General features: G+C 46.7%; 1 protein-coding gene across 12 annotated transcripts in view; it reads left to right on the top strand.

The window, feature by feature from the left end:
• Positions 1-1307: 1307 nt before the first annotated feature.
• SETBP1 (SET binding protein 1) overlaps positions 1308-11989 on the top strand; it is a 266895-nt gene continuing 256213 nt past the window's right edge. For 2 of the 12 annotated variants that reach the window (XM_065046915.1, XM_065046914.1), the window contains exon 1: positions 1359-2636. The gene's annotated coding sequence lies outside the window, so the exon portion shown is untranslated. The other 10 variants (XM_065046918.1, XM_065046920.1, XM_065046921.1 and 7 more) reach the window with 10 other exon arrangements.

Here is an 11989-nt window from a genome sequence, read left to right as displayed (position 1 = left end):
TCTATCCAAATCCATCATCTTGGGATTTGAAGGCATCAAGGCAGAGGTCAATCATATAGAGATATACAAATGGAACTAATGTCTTTGTGTGATTTTTATCTAGGAGCTTTTCCCAGAAAGCATGAGGAAGCATGGTGGGGCTGAGGACACATGCTCACCCATATAGCTGAGACTGCTAAGGGCTGATGAGGGGTACGCTGGCATCTCATGGACCACATGAAGTCCTCCTACCCCTCTGGCTCCAGATTGAGACCTCTGATGTAGACATTTTGCTACACATGTAAAGGATCGTTGTATACCAATAAGCCTCCATGGCTACTAGGGGTCAACCCAGGTAGTCCTTGCATTGCTTGAACCCTGAATTCAGGTCATTTGGATGATGGCCTGTGATTATCACTTATCCCAGAACAAAGAGGAGAAACTCCATGTACTTTTAGCTTCCTGCAACACTCTAGGATAGAGATCCCTGTGGCACCATCTCTACAGGGGATCAAACATACAGAGATACCCAGGGGGATGAGCCCTACTCGCCCCCAATGTTACCTGTACCTGTAAGTACACTTACACAGCTCTATCCCACAAACCCTCATTTTTCTAGGGGTTCCTCCTCGTCACCTGGGTGATTACACAGGCAAGTCAACATTTCACTCCTGTGAGTAACAGTTTGCCAGACTGGTAAACCAAACATCAGGGTCATCTACAGCACTGCAAGAAGAAGGGTAGGAAAGCAAAAGCCCAAGGACTTGATTTTGTACATTTCCTCTGGCCCAGAGCTGAATTTGTGATGTATTTTGGACATTGTTACTGCTTCACACTGAGAGGTGGGGGGGAGCTTTAATCCTTAAAAAATGTGTTGCTTGTCTCCCCTAGCCCCAGAAAGGGGTTCCTCACCTCAGGTCAGAACAGCAGTCACTGTAACCCGAAAAATCTCTTGCATAAGTCATGAGCCCGCAGGGGCTGTGCTGCGAAAAGGTTGGGGTGGGGGGAAACGTGGGAGAGGGAGAGATTGGAGTGGGATAAGTACCACTAACCTGAGTCTCACCTTCTCTGCCTTTTCTCCCCCGCCCCCATCACTGCTGCTGTTGTGTCAGGTAGTGGCACTGTTGAGTACATTAACCCAGGGCTGAACACTGCAGCCACATCGAGTGTGCGTATGTGTGTGTGGAAGTGTGTGTGTGTGTGTGTGTGTGTCTCTGTGTGAGCCTGATCATTACCATTTATTGCCCCCCCGCCCCCCCCACCCCGCTGCCTCCCCGGTGCTGCAAGACTCTGGGAGCGAGCGAGAGAAACAGGGGAAGACAGAGTAAACGGAGCCATCGAGCCCCCAGATCTGCTTAAAAAAATCGCAGCCCCTTGCAGGGAGGGAGAGGGAGAGAGGGGGGAACCAGACGAAAAGACGAAATAAAAGACAGAGAAAGGGAAATCCAGCGGGGAGCAAAAAAAAAAGCAGCCCCTAGACGCCCCCTTTTCGAGACTGTACTCTCAGCAAGGAGGGGTGTGTGTGTGTGTGAGCACCGATCCCGTGCCCGTTAGGAAAAGGGGGTGTTTTTTCCCCCCGCCTCCCCTTTGCCCTCCCTCGGCGCGGCGCGGCGGGGGGAGCGGGGCGGCCGCAGCCCCGCACCCGCCGGAGCTCCGGCACCAGCACGGGCCCGCTCCGGAGACTAGAGAGAGACAGAATAAAGGGAACAGCTTCCTCGCCGCCAAAGCAGCCTTTTTTCTCGTCTCGGGGTTTTGCTCTTTCTTTTTCTTTCTTTTCTTTTTTTTTTTTTCCTTCTTTTTTTTTTTTTTTTTTTTTTTAAACTACTCGCCGGGAAAAGCAAAACCGAAAACGGTTCCCCCCTCGCCCCCTTCAAAAGGCCCCCAAACAACCAACAACAACAAACAGAAAGCAAAAAACGACCCCTCTCCGAAAAGAAAAAAAAAAAAAAAAAAAGAGGAAAAGACAAGGAAAAGCGAGAGAACCAGAGAGACAGAGACAAGCAACATCGATTTCAAATCCAGGATTTTATCCAGTGCATTGATTTTTTTCTTTTTTTTTTTTTTCTTGCTCTCCCTTTTTTTCTTCTTCTTTTTCTTTCCCCCTTCTCCTTTCTTTCAGCCCCCACTTCTTCTCCTCCTTCCCACCCCCCCTTTTCCTTTTCATTTTATTTTGGATCCTGCTAAAATTAGCCGGGACTGCTCTGGGTGTTGCGTGTTAATTTGATTTACTCTGGGATTCCGTCTTCCAAGACGCCATTTTCCCCCCTTCTCGCTCTATCTCACTCTATCTATCTATCTATCTATCTATCTACCTATCTATCTATCTATCATTTATCTATCGAGCTATCTATCCCTCTGTCTGTCCGTCCATCTCCCTCTCTCCGGGTGCCTTCCCTCCTCCCCCCCTCCCTCCTCCCTCTCCGCTCTGCGTGTGCTGCGCGGCCGTGCGCTCCCCTAATCTGACAGATGAACACCGCCATGGGTTTGCCGCAACACAAGCAAAAGCACCTTTGGGGGCTGTGGCGAGGGATTGAAACCGGGATCTAAAAGAGAAGAGACAAGAAGGGGGGAATCCGAGAGAGGAGGAGGAGGAGAAGGAAGAAGAAAGAAGAAGAGGAAGCTGCTAAGAAGCCCTCGCTGCCGTTTTGGGGATATGGGTTAGTAAAAAAAAAAAAAAAAAAAAAAAGCAACAAAAATCCTGAGCCATCGAGGAAAGGTCTGTCCTGATGATCCGGTTTGCAGGAGGGTTTTACCCCTCTCTCTTTTCCCTCCACCCCCATCCCCCCCCGTTTTTCCCCTCTGCATGCAAAAGTTAATGTCGTCTCCTTTTTTTTTTTTTTTTTCGTGTTGTGACTTCGCAATGGCGCGGAAAGGGCTTTATTTATTTGAGGGGGGAAGGAATATTTCTCCGCTGTGCAATGCATGCGAGTCCTCTCCCCCTCCGACCGCTTTCCTCCCCATGCTTTGTGGCTGGTGGGGGGGTGTGTATGTGTGTGGTTGGGCGGGGGGGGTGTGTTAAGACCTTGCTGCTGGGAAGGGGTTGCAATTTTTTTGGGAGTTTGTATAACGCGTTTACCCCTCCATATCCCCCCCACCTCCGCCCCGCTTTGCTAGCCTGTAAGTGTTTCCTCGACGGTGCCGGGGGTAGGTGGCAGCTATGTGTGTGTGTGTGGAAAGGAGAGGGGGGGAGCCCCCTCCGCTTCGTAAATTGCAGGTTAAGTGGAGCTAGAGAGCAACATCGTAACCTTATGGGGATTTGTGTGTGTGTGAGTGTGTGTGAGTGTGTGTGTGTGCTTGGGGGTCCGCGGCGATGCTTGGCGCTGGGTGCGGGGGGGCGCGGGAAGCGCCGCTGCCCCGCGGAGGCCGCCGCGGCCCCGCGCTTGTTTTGACATTGAAAAGGACACGCAGCCTCGAAAAGCAGATATTTGCAGGAGCAAAGAAGTATGTGTGGAGGGGACGAGGGGTGGAGAAAGGGGGGGGAGTAATTAGCAATGCGGGACCCCCCTCTCCCCCTGCTCGGTTGCGAAGTGAGGCGCCTTAATAATCGTTATTAATAAGCGGGTGATTGCCGCCCCCATGATCCCGGTGGTCCCTCTCCCCCTCCCCCCGGATGGAAGTGGAGTTCAGCTTTGGGCGGTTTGAATATCGCCGATATTATCGAGGGGAGGCGGGAGGTGTTTATATTGGGGGGGGGGAGACAAAACGCAGCCTGTAGCCGCGGGCGGCTATTGTCAACTCCAGCCCTGGCGCAAGGCTCCCTGCCCACCTCTGTGCACACACACTCACTCACACTCTCACACACATGCACACACACGCTCACAGACACTCACACCCCTTCCTCGCTGGGTCTCCCTGACGGGCAGTGGGTAATCAGGTCCCTGCGGCGAGGCGGGGGCCCCCTCCCACCCTTGTTTCCCGGTGTGTTTGTGTGTGTGTGTGTGAGAGTGTGTGTGTGTGTGTGTGTGTGTGTGTGTGTGTGTGCATCACACCGGGCACTGGCGGTCCCCGCGCTGCCTGCCCCTGCCTGTGTATATTTATGTGTCTAAAAAGGCAGTTGAGAGAAGGATTTCCGATTCGTTTCCGCTTCAAATAAACGGCCCTGATAATCTCGGGCCTGATGCCTGATGCTAAAAGGGCACTTCGCCGCCGGGAGCGGCCGCCTGAGGTGGGGGGGACCCTGCCCGACACCCCCCGGCGGGCAGGTCCCCCTTCCCCGGGCGGGTTTTCAAGGAGAGATGCGGGGGGTTTCCCCGCGGAGGAGGGTGTGCATGGAAAGGCGGCTGGGGAGCGGGGCGGGGGGGGTGGGGTGTGCATTGCCAGCCCATCTAGGTGCTGGGGGGGATGGCGGTGCCCCCTCCGCGGGATTGGGGGTGAGGGCAGGCGGCTGCCGTGAGCAAGGCGAGCCGAGCCGGGCACTGGGAGGAGTCCGCCACACACCAATGCGACCGGCGGGGATGGGGGGGAGGTAGGGGGGAGCCGGGCAGGGCTGCTCCCCCCGCAAGCAGAGGTGTTTCATTAGCCGCGGTGGCCGTGCCGGGTCCAGGCCGGGCCGGGGCGGGGGGACCCGCCGGGGTGCCTGGTGTGTCCATCTGTCAAACCGCAAAGGATGTGCGAGGCGAGCAAAGCGCTGAGCCTGCTAGTCCTCTGCTGTCAGGGAAAGTAATTTGATCCTTTTCGTATTGACAGGAGGATTTCATGGGTAAAGGACTGCTGGCAAATCCAATCCCGTGTTGAATATTATGGACCCAAATGGGAATAATTATTGATCCGACAGCCCCTGCAGCCAGGACTAACTTGGTGCAGGCTACGGTAATGATATAATCGGCCATCTAACGTTAGGCAGCGATAGCACGAACCTGAGGAAACAAGTGTCTAAGACCTTTTATCGCAGATGGGAGAAAAAAATGTCTATCAGGGAAAATGTGCAAGTGGCTATTTCACCCACACCTTTCTGCACTTCCTCGGCCTTCGCTGAGATTACTCCTCTCAGTCAGCAGCTCTTTCTGCTCAAAGGAGAAACATTTTTCATCTCCATTTGATTTTTAGCTGAAAGGAGAAAAACCTCTCCAAACAATGAAGTTGTACTTTAATCTGTGATCTTAACTCAGAAGGGTTATGTAAAAGCAGGGAAAGAAAAAAAAAAAAAAGGCAGAAACACTCAGTGAATGGAGAATTCTTTACCATCTCTTATTGGCTTTGGCTTTTTTTTTTTTTTCCTAACTTCTCAGACTCAAAGTTTTAATTGAAACCAGAAATCTATTGAGAAGTAACTGAGCCAAAAAAACCTCTGTTTTCTCTGCAACTAGGGATGGGGAATAAATAATTTTTTGCTGATGTTATTTCAAGTTGTTTGAGCTCTTTGGTTCCTGCCAAAAAGCCCAGCATAGATTATTAACACATTATCATTTTAGAAGGATGCACTCTCTGAAATGTAATAAAATGGTGTGTTAGGTTTGTGTAGAGCCATAAACTATGCTAGTTGTTGGCAAACAAAGAAACAGTGGCCACAATTTATTATTAACAATAATAATAACTGAGCTTGAATTTATATTTACTGGGGTTTTCTACTGAGGTTCCTCAGTATCATTTCCAATAATGTACTTTGATTAAGTTGGGAACTATTCTTTTCAAATAACTGCTATTGCCATGTGCTTAATCAACTCAAGGAGTTAAATCCATGAAAAGGTCCAACCATCATTTTTTGGCTTCAGATGCTGCTTAATCTTCTCTTCTGGTCTGTTTTGACCCATCCTTTGAGCTCCTTACCCCCAGCACACACATCTCATAGGTGTAAGTGCCAGCTTACCAACAGGACTCTTGTTTTCCGTTACAAGATTTGGCTAATCCCAGTTCAGTGACTTTTTTTTTTGCCCCTCTCAGTAGGACTCAATTGCTCACACATAATCTTTCCCTTCTGTTTTCTTTCCCCTTTGGACAACACCCTTCAGGACTGAAAAACTCTGGCCTTGTGCTCTGAGTCTTGCAATTATACAGCAGTTTTGACTCTTGACCCAACTAGTAGCAAGAAAGGCTATTGTCTAATGAACCACGTAAAAACAGTTCTGGGATCCAATAGATTTCTGTGATGTAAATGAAAGCTCTCCCAGTGAATTGATGACTGATTTGTTTAATTGTATGCCTAGGGGGTCTTTCTTGCTCCCCGTTAGCTACCCATCTCTGGACTATCTGTGATCTGTGGGTCTGTGATGATGTTGAATGTGCTCTGTGATCCATGGCCCACAGGAGGGCCAACTTAACAGGATTTAAGCCATATTCAGAAAATTTGGCTTGTCATTTTTGCCTGCCAGAACATATAGGTACACACAGTTTTGAGTGTGTAAGTGCCACAGTTAAGCATACATTTGATTATGAGTCAAGGCCAGCAGATCTGTACATAAAGAAGCCAGGTGGCCAGGTGAAATGCATGGCAAGATCTAGCCTCATTGCCGGGAAGTTTGGGCACTCTTAGTGCAGCATCTATCCAAGGTTTAGAGCTAGTCCAAAGCCTCACAAAAGTGCGAGAATCTGTGAAAGAACTTCAGTGGAGAAGGTTCCCAGTGTTTTACTGTAGAGCTTGTGGCTTCTACTGGAACTGGTTTTGCTGCTATTATAGGTTCTGTTCTTATTACTTTCTATTTTTCCAACCTGTTAAATAAAAAAAAAAAAAAAAAGTTTATTTTCCCATTATTTTTGTTGAGGAAATAAAATTACTCACCCATTTTGGAAATTGTCATGTTGATTAAAGATGGGCTTTAAAACTCCTCAGCTCCAGGTTTTAGCCTGGGGGAACTGTCAGATCTGAAAATGATTTCCAAACTCTGAAGGTTAGGACTGCTTTGCCTTCTTTGCATTGTTAACACAGTTGCATCTGAGGTGTACTCAAACCCTTAGAGATGGTTTCTTTCTCCTTCTCCCAATGTGAAGGCTTCACTTGATACAGCTTCAAAAGTTCATTTCATCTTCAGACCTGGTTTTAGAGACCTGCTGGATTCTGGGAAGATATGCAGGTCCCCAGCAGGCACCTGGATTCTGCATTGTCATTTAACTGGTCATAGAGAGAGCAAAGTGGATGGGATAAATAGGGGGGGGTAAAAGAAAAAAAAAAAAAAAAAAAGGAAGGCAAAATAATTTCTTAGATTGAATGGAAGAAGTCAGAGAATAATGCAGCTTGTTTTTCAGAGCTGAGGAAATGTGTGAAGGAAGTAGGAGGTGGTAATTTCTGTTTATCAGCTCTTGAGAGAGAGCAGAGTTAGGGGCTATTTTGCCCTTTTGGAGTTGGATTTACTTGGCAGCACAGATTGTCTGAACACAATGATGAGCTTTTACTGTAAACTGTGGGGCAGCTGGATATGAAAAACAATTTTCTGACATTATTTTATTTAGGTTTTTGTTGTCTTTTACAAAATTGAAAATTTCGACCTGTTCTCAGGTTAGTAACCTCTCTCTCCAGAAGGCCAAATTGAAACTCTGGACCTCAAACAGCCTGAGTATTGCGAGGATTTGATCCAGGCTTGATTATGATCTTTACAGCTCTAGTTTTCTTCCCAGTCCAGCTGGGGATATTTGCGAGGTCTCAGGTCTCTGTATCTCTATGATCTTTGTCCAGCTGCCTGTTCACCCAACCCCTGTGCTGTTGGCAGTGTGTGGTGATGACCCCGCCAACTTCAGAAGTGGAGGGGAAAGTGATGGGGCTGAAGCTCAAGGTGCCAAAACAGGAAGGTGGCCAGAGACCTACTCTGGGAATACAGTCACTGGTGTTGCTCACAGATCCCAGGGTCAGGTTTATTCTTGCTTTTGAGTGTCAACAGTGGTGAGGCTCATGTATGTGTGTGTCCAGTGCAGGGGTTTTGCAGAGAAAAAGGAGTTATGTAGACAGTAAGGATGAGCCTGAGTTGTGTTTCCTATGTAGGGCTGGTGAATCTGATGCACTTTTTTTGAAAGCAAGCTCAATGTGTGGAGAAGCCAATTTCCATGCAAAGACAAGGTCAGAAGGTTGTGGTGAGGCTCTGACCCACACTGGTGAATACCAGAGCACAGCGTGGCCCAAGGCTCAGCTGTGCAGTGCATGATATATTGGGATGCAAACGCCTGGCGGAGTGGAATACTGGAGTGGTAGCTAAAAGCTGTTGTGGGTGCGACTTATTTGGCTTCTCACTGTTTCTGAAGGAGTGAATTGCTGTGAATTTGCTGTGCAGTCCTGGACAGTTTAAGGCTCTGTGAATGTGGCAGTGATGAGCAGAAAGTTCCATCCACTGCAGTATGGTATCTCCTGTAATAGCACTTGGGAAAGCTGTTCAGAAGAATGTGTAGTAAGCAAGCATGGGGTAACCCAGGGCTCACTTAAATACCTCAAAATTAGAGATGGGTTAAAGATTGGAAGCCTGAGGTTTTATGTGACTTTGATACTTTTGTAAGTCTTAACCTTTAAAAATGAGAGATATATATGTGTACAATGAATCATTCAGTTTCTGTCCTGGTATTTCAGCAGATGGGAAAGATGGTTTTAAGATGGAAGGAAGAAAATGATGATACTAAAACCAGAGGTCAAGCTGCAGGGCGTTACAAGCATGTCTTTCCTCCATCTGTATCCATGTATCCTGGATATCCTACTGATGTGATTTTTAAGGCTTGGATACTGGCCCAGCTTCCCTGTGTGTTTCCAGACCTCGCATATTCTGCAGTGAGGCTGTGATCCATGCCTACCTCTCCTTGAGTCTTGCTAGACTTTTGGCTTTGGAGAATGCAGTGGGGTTTCCTCCAAAACTCCTCTGAAATCCTATTAGTTTGCTAGACAAGTAAATCCTTCCTGTAGCTTTTTTTCATTTATTATTATTTTTTTGTTATTATTTTTTCTTTTTCTTTTCTCTAAAGCCTTCCTATGGAGCTCTATAGTGGGGATTCAATAGAATTCTGTACAAGGGAATAATTCTCTTCTGAATTCCTCAGTTCTTTCTGAGAAGGGATCAGAGATGTGAAGCTTAACTGGGAGAGTTTAGTAGGTGTTCAAACAGGATTGTATACAGTAAAGCATTACAGCAGCCATTTGGGAAAAGTGTTATTATACATGCCCATTGTTCCAAAGGTTGCAAAACAGTTTAAAATATTAACCCATATATTCATGTCCTTGTAACTTCCACAAACCTTCACCTAATGGGCTTGAAAATGTCATGCTTTCTCTTTGCTTGATAGCAATTTTCTTCCTGAAAGGCTGAGTAAATTCTCTCCAGCTGTCAGTCATTCCTTATTTTTCCCAATTTATTCAGAAAAAGTGAAGAATAGGAACCACTTTTCCCTTTTAAATTATTCTAACCACACGCTTTTAAAGAGGGCAGCAGTCTAACCTGCTGGACTTTGAGCTGATAAATGGATATAAACATAGGGCTTGTTGAAGGCATCTGTCTTCTTTTGGTGTGTGAGTGGTACAAGAAAAAATGAAGGTCACCATTTCCAAAGCCATGACAATTTAATTGTCATTGTAGGCATCCTAAAGTTGGTTGAGATCTTTCAGTCAGTTGACTTAAACAGAGGCGCACTGTCCCTGCAAATCCTGCTGGATAAATGTCACAAATGTAATTTGCTATAGGTGTTGGTTTACATTAGATCTCAGTTCTGTATCATAGGAGGTAGTCACAGGAACATAGGTCCTGCTTTTCCTTCCATTTATCGGAGTTGAAGAGAGATCTGTTCTTAAAACATGCCAACTTTTAAGTGTGGTTTTCAGGCCAGAACATTTTCTTTGGGCTTAGCTTAGTGAAGAGACCTCCCAGGGCCCTTGAGAAAACATCTGAAAAAAATAGTGTGAGCAACAGTAAAATAGCAGTGAGCTGCAATATGGCCATAGGTAGGCAATGGGACCTGATCCAAACCTGCATCCATCTCCAGTACGGATGCCTTAGTTCAGGGGTGTCTTGACCCATCAGAGCCCACAGACCAAACTTTGCTTGGTTGAGACCTAGGCGAAGGACTCAGATTAGGCAAGAGAGACCCATATGTCATTAACACAGAGAGAAAGCACCCATGAATGACTTAACCTTGGGATTCCACTGAATTGACCCTTAACATCCTCCTGAAGTCAGTGGCATTACAAGGGAATAGCAACCCAAAGTAATAGTCCTCCTTAAACAGAGATGTGAGTCGTAAACCTCATGCTCCCAAACCTGTTTGGATTGAGTGAGGGAGGGTGTCAAATGTGTGCAAAGCTGCACAGAGTACAGTGAAGTGGTTCAGCTGAAGAGGCTTTTTGGGCATGCAGGTACTCAGCAGGCTTTTATCTCCTGTCTGACTCAACTTCTCACAGCACTTCTGCAACCGCTTCCTCTTCAGCCTCATTAGAGGTGAAGCTTCTCCTTTGCTTTGCCTATAGCAGCTGTCTGTTACCTTGTCTTTATTCCTGGCCTCAGGTCTTCCCACCAGCATGCTCCAGACCAACGTTTATGCCTCTTAACGCCACTGTCCTGGCACCATGTTCTGCTCTTTGCCCTGTGCTCATCCATTCGCACCCGCTTGTGTCCTGTGCTTGCTTTTGCCTCCTGCTTTTTTCTTCTGCAATCTATGAGGTTTTAAAGGCACTTCTTTTTATTTTCTTTTGCTGACCCAGACACTTCTCCTTACTCAAAGCCAAAGGACTAACATGTTTTGCAAGGAAAAGCAGTCTCAATGCCTTCCTCTAAATACCCCAAATTATTGCTCTTCTTCTTGCATGCCCCTTATATGCCCTATTTTCCCACAGTCCTCCATTGATGCTGAGGACGCTTGGTACGTTGTACAGCACCAAGCAAGTTACCACCACTTACTTAGCATGGAAATGCACAGTGCAAGCCTGCATGGAAAATATCCAACCTTTCTTATTCCTAACCTCATTTGAAGAATGCAGAATTGAGTAACATGGGATGTGTTGTTTGTACAGCCCCTGGACTGCGCACAGGATAGATCCTGGACCAAAGCCTTTTTGATCCTCCTTGTGCCATTGCTTATAGCTCTGAGGAATGGATGCTGAGCCAAAACCTGGTGCATTCCCTATCAGATGTGTTGTTTTATTTTATTTATTTCTTTGTTTTTCCTGAAGGGAGGGAAAGCTGGTGTATTTGGCACTTGTGCAAGTGAAAATGAAATAATGGAGAGAAGGAAAAAAAAAAAAAAAGGAGGAAAGATGAGTCCTGTGGCAGCATTCGTGAATAAAAAAAAACCTCACATTAGTGATTTATATAAAGAAATAATTTTCCACATGTCTCAGGGTGCAGAGGAAAATGTTTGATCAGAAGGAGAAGGAGAGATTGTTGCCCTAGCACAACCGTGTTAGAAGGAGGCTACTGTGTCTGATGGCGGCTCTCCAAGAGCAGAGCTGATGAGCTGGTCTAGGAAAGTCTGGTAACACAGATGATGGAACTGTGCAGAGTTTTGCTTTCTGTGGCTGATCTCTGTGCCAATAACCTTTCCCTAAATACCCATAAAACTTTCCACTTGTAGCCTGGAGTGGCTACCACCACCTCCAGGATGGTGCGCTTGGCAAGAGCTGACTAGAATGGAGTAAGCATTTGAAGTCCTCTACTCATGCATATTGACACTTTTCCCCAAATGGTTTTATGGCTGTTGTTAATGGAACAAGTTTTATCCTTGTAGTAGCACACATTGCTGCAACCAGTATACTGCTAATGGTATTCTCTTGAATCATCTTAGAAGTCACCTTTGATTATGTTTTATTATGATGCTTGGTCTGGGAGTTCAGCAACCTGGTATTGATCTAACGAATCTCCTTGGTTGGCTCTTTGTGTTATAATGAGCTGGAGCACAGTTGGCATCTCATTCTGTTTTCTAATGTCCTGGAGGCCTATTCTTCACAAGGGCAATGGGTAAAAATAACACACCAACTCTTGATGTCATTGGGATCAAATGCTACTCCTTGATTCAGAAATGTAAATCCATTGAACTGAACCCAGTTCTACAGCAGTCCTGCAGCAGCACTTGTCTCAGAGGGCACAAGTGGGATGAGGTTGCTCCATTAGAGACCAGA

This window comes from Columba livia, chromosome Z (genome assembly GCF_036013475.1).
Source record: "Columba livia isolate bColLiv1 breed racing homer chromosome Z, bColLiv1.pat.W.v2, whole genome shotgun sequence".
Classification (NCBI taxonomy): Eukaryota; Metazoa; Chordata; class Aves; order Columbiformes; family Columbidae; genus Columba; species Columba livia.
The sequence above is the reverse complement of the archived record's forward strand: the minus strand, read 5'-3'. Positions and strand labels throughout refer to the sequence as shown.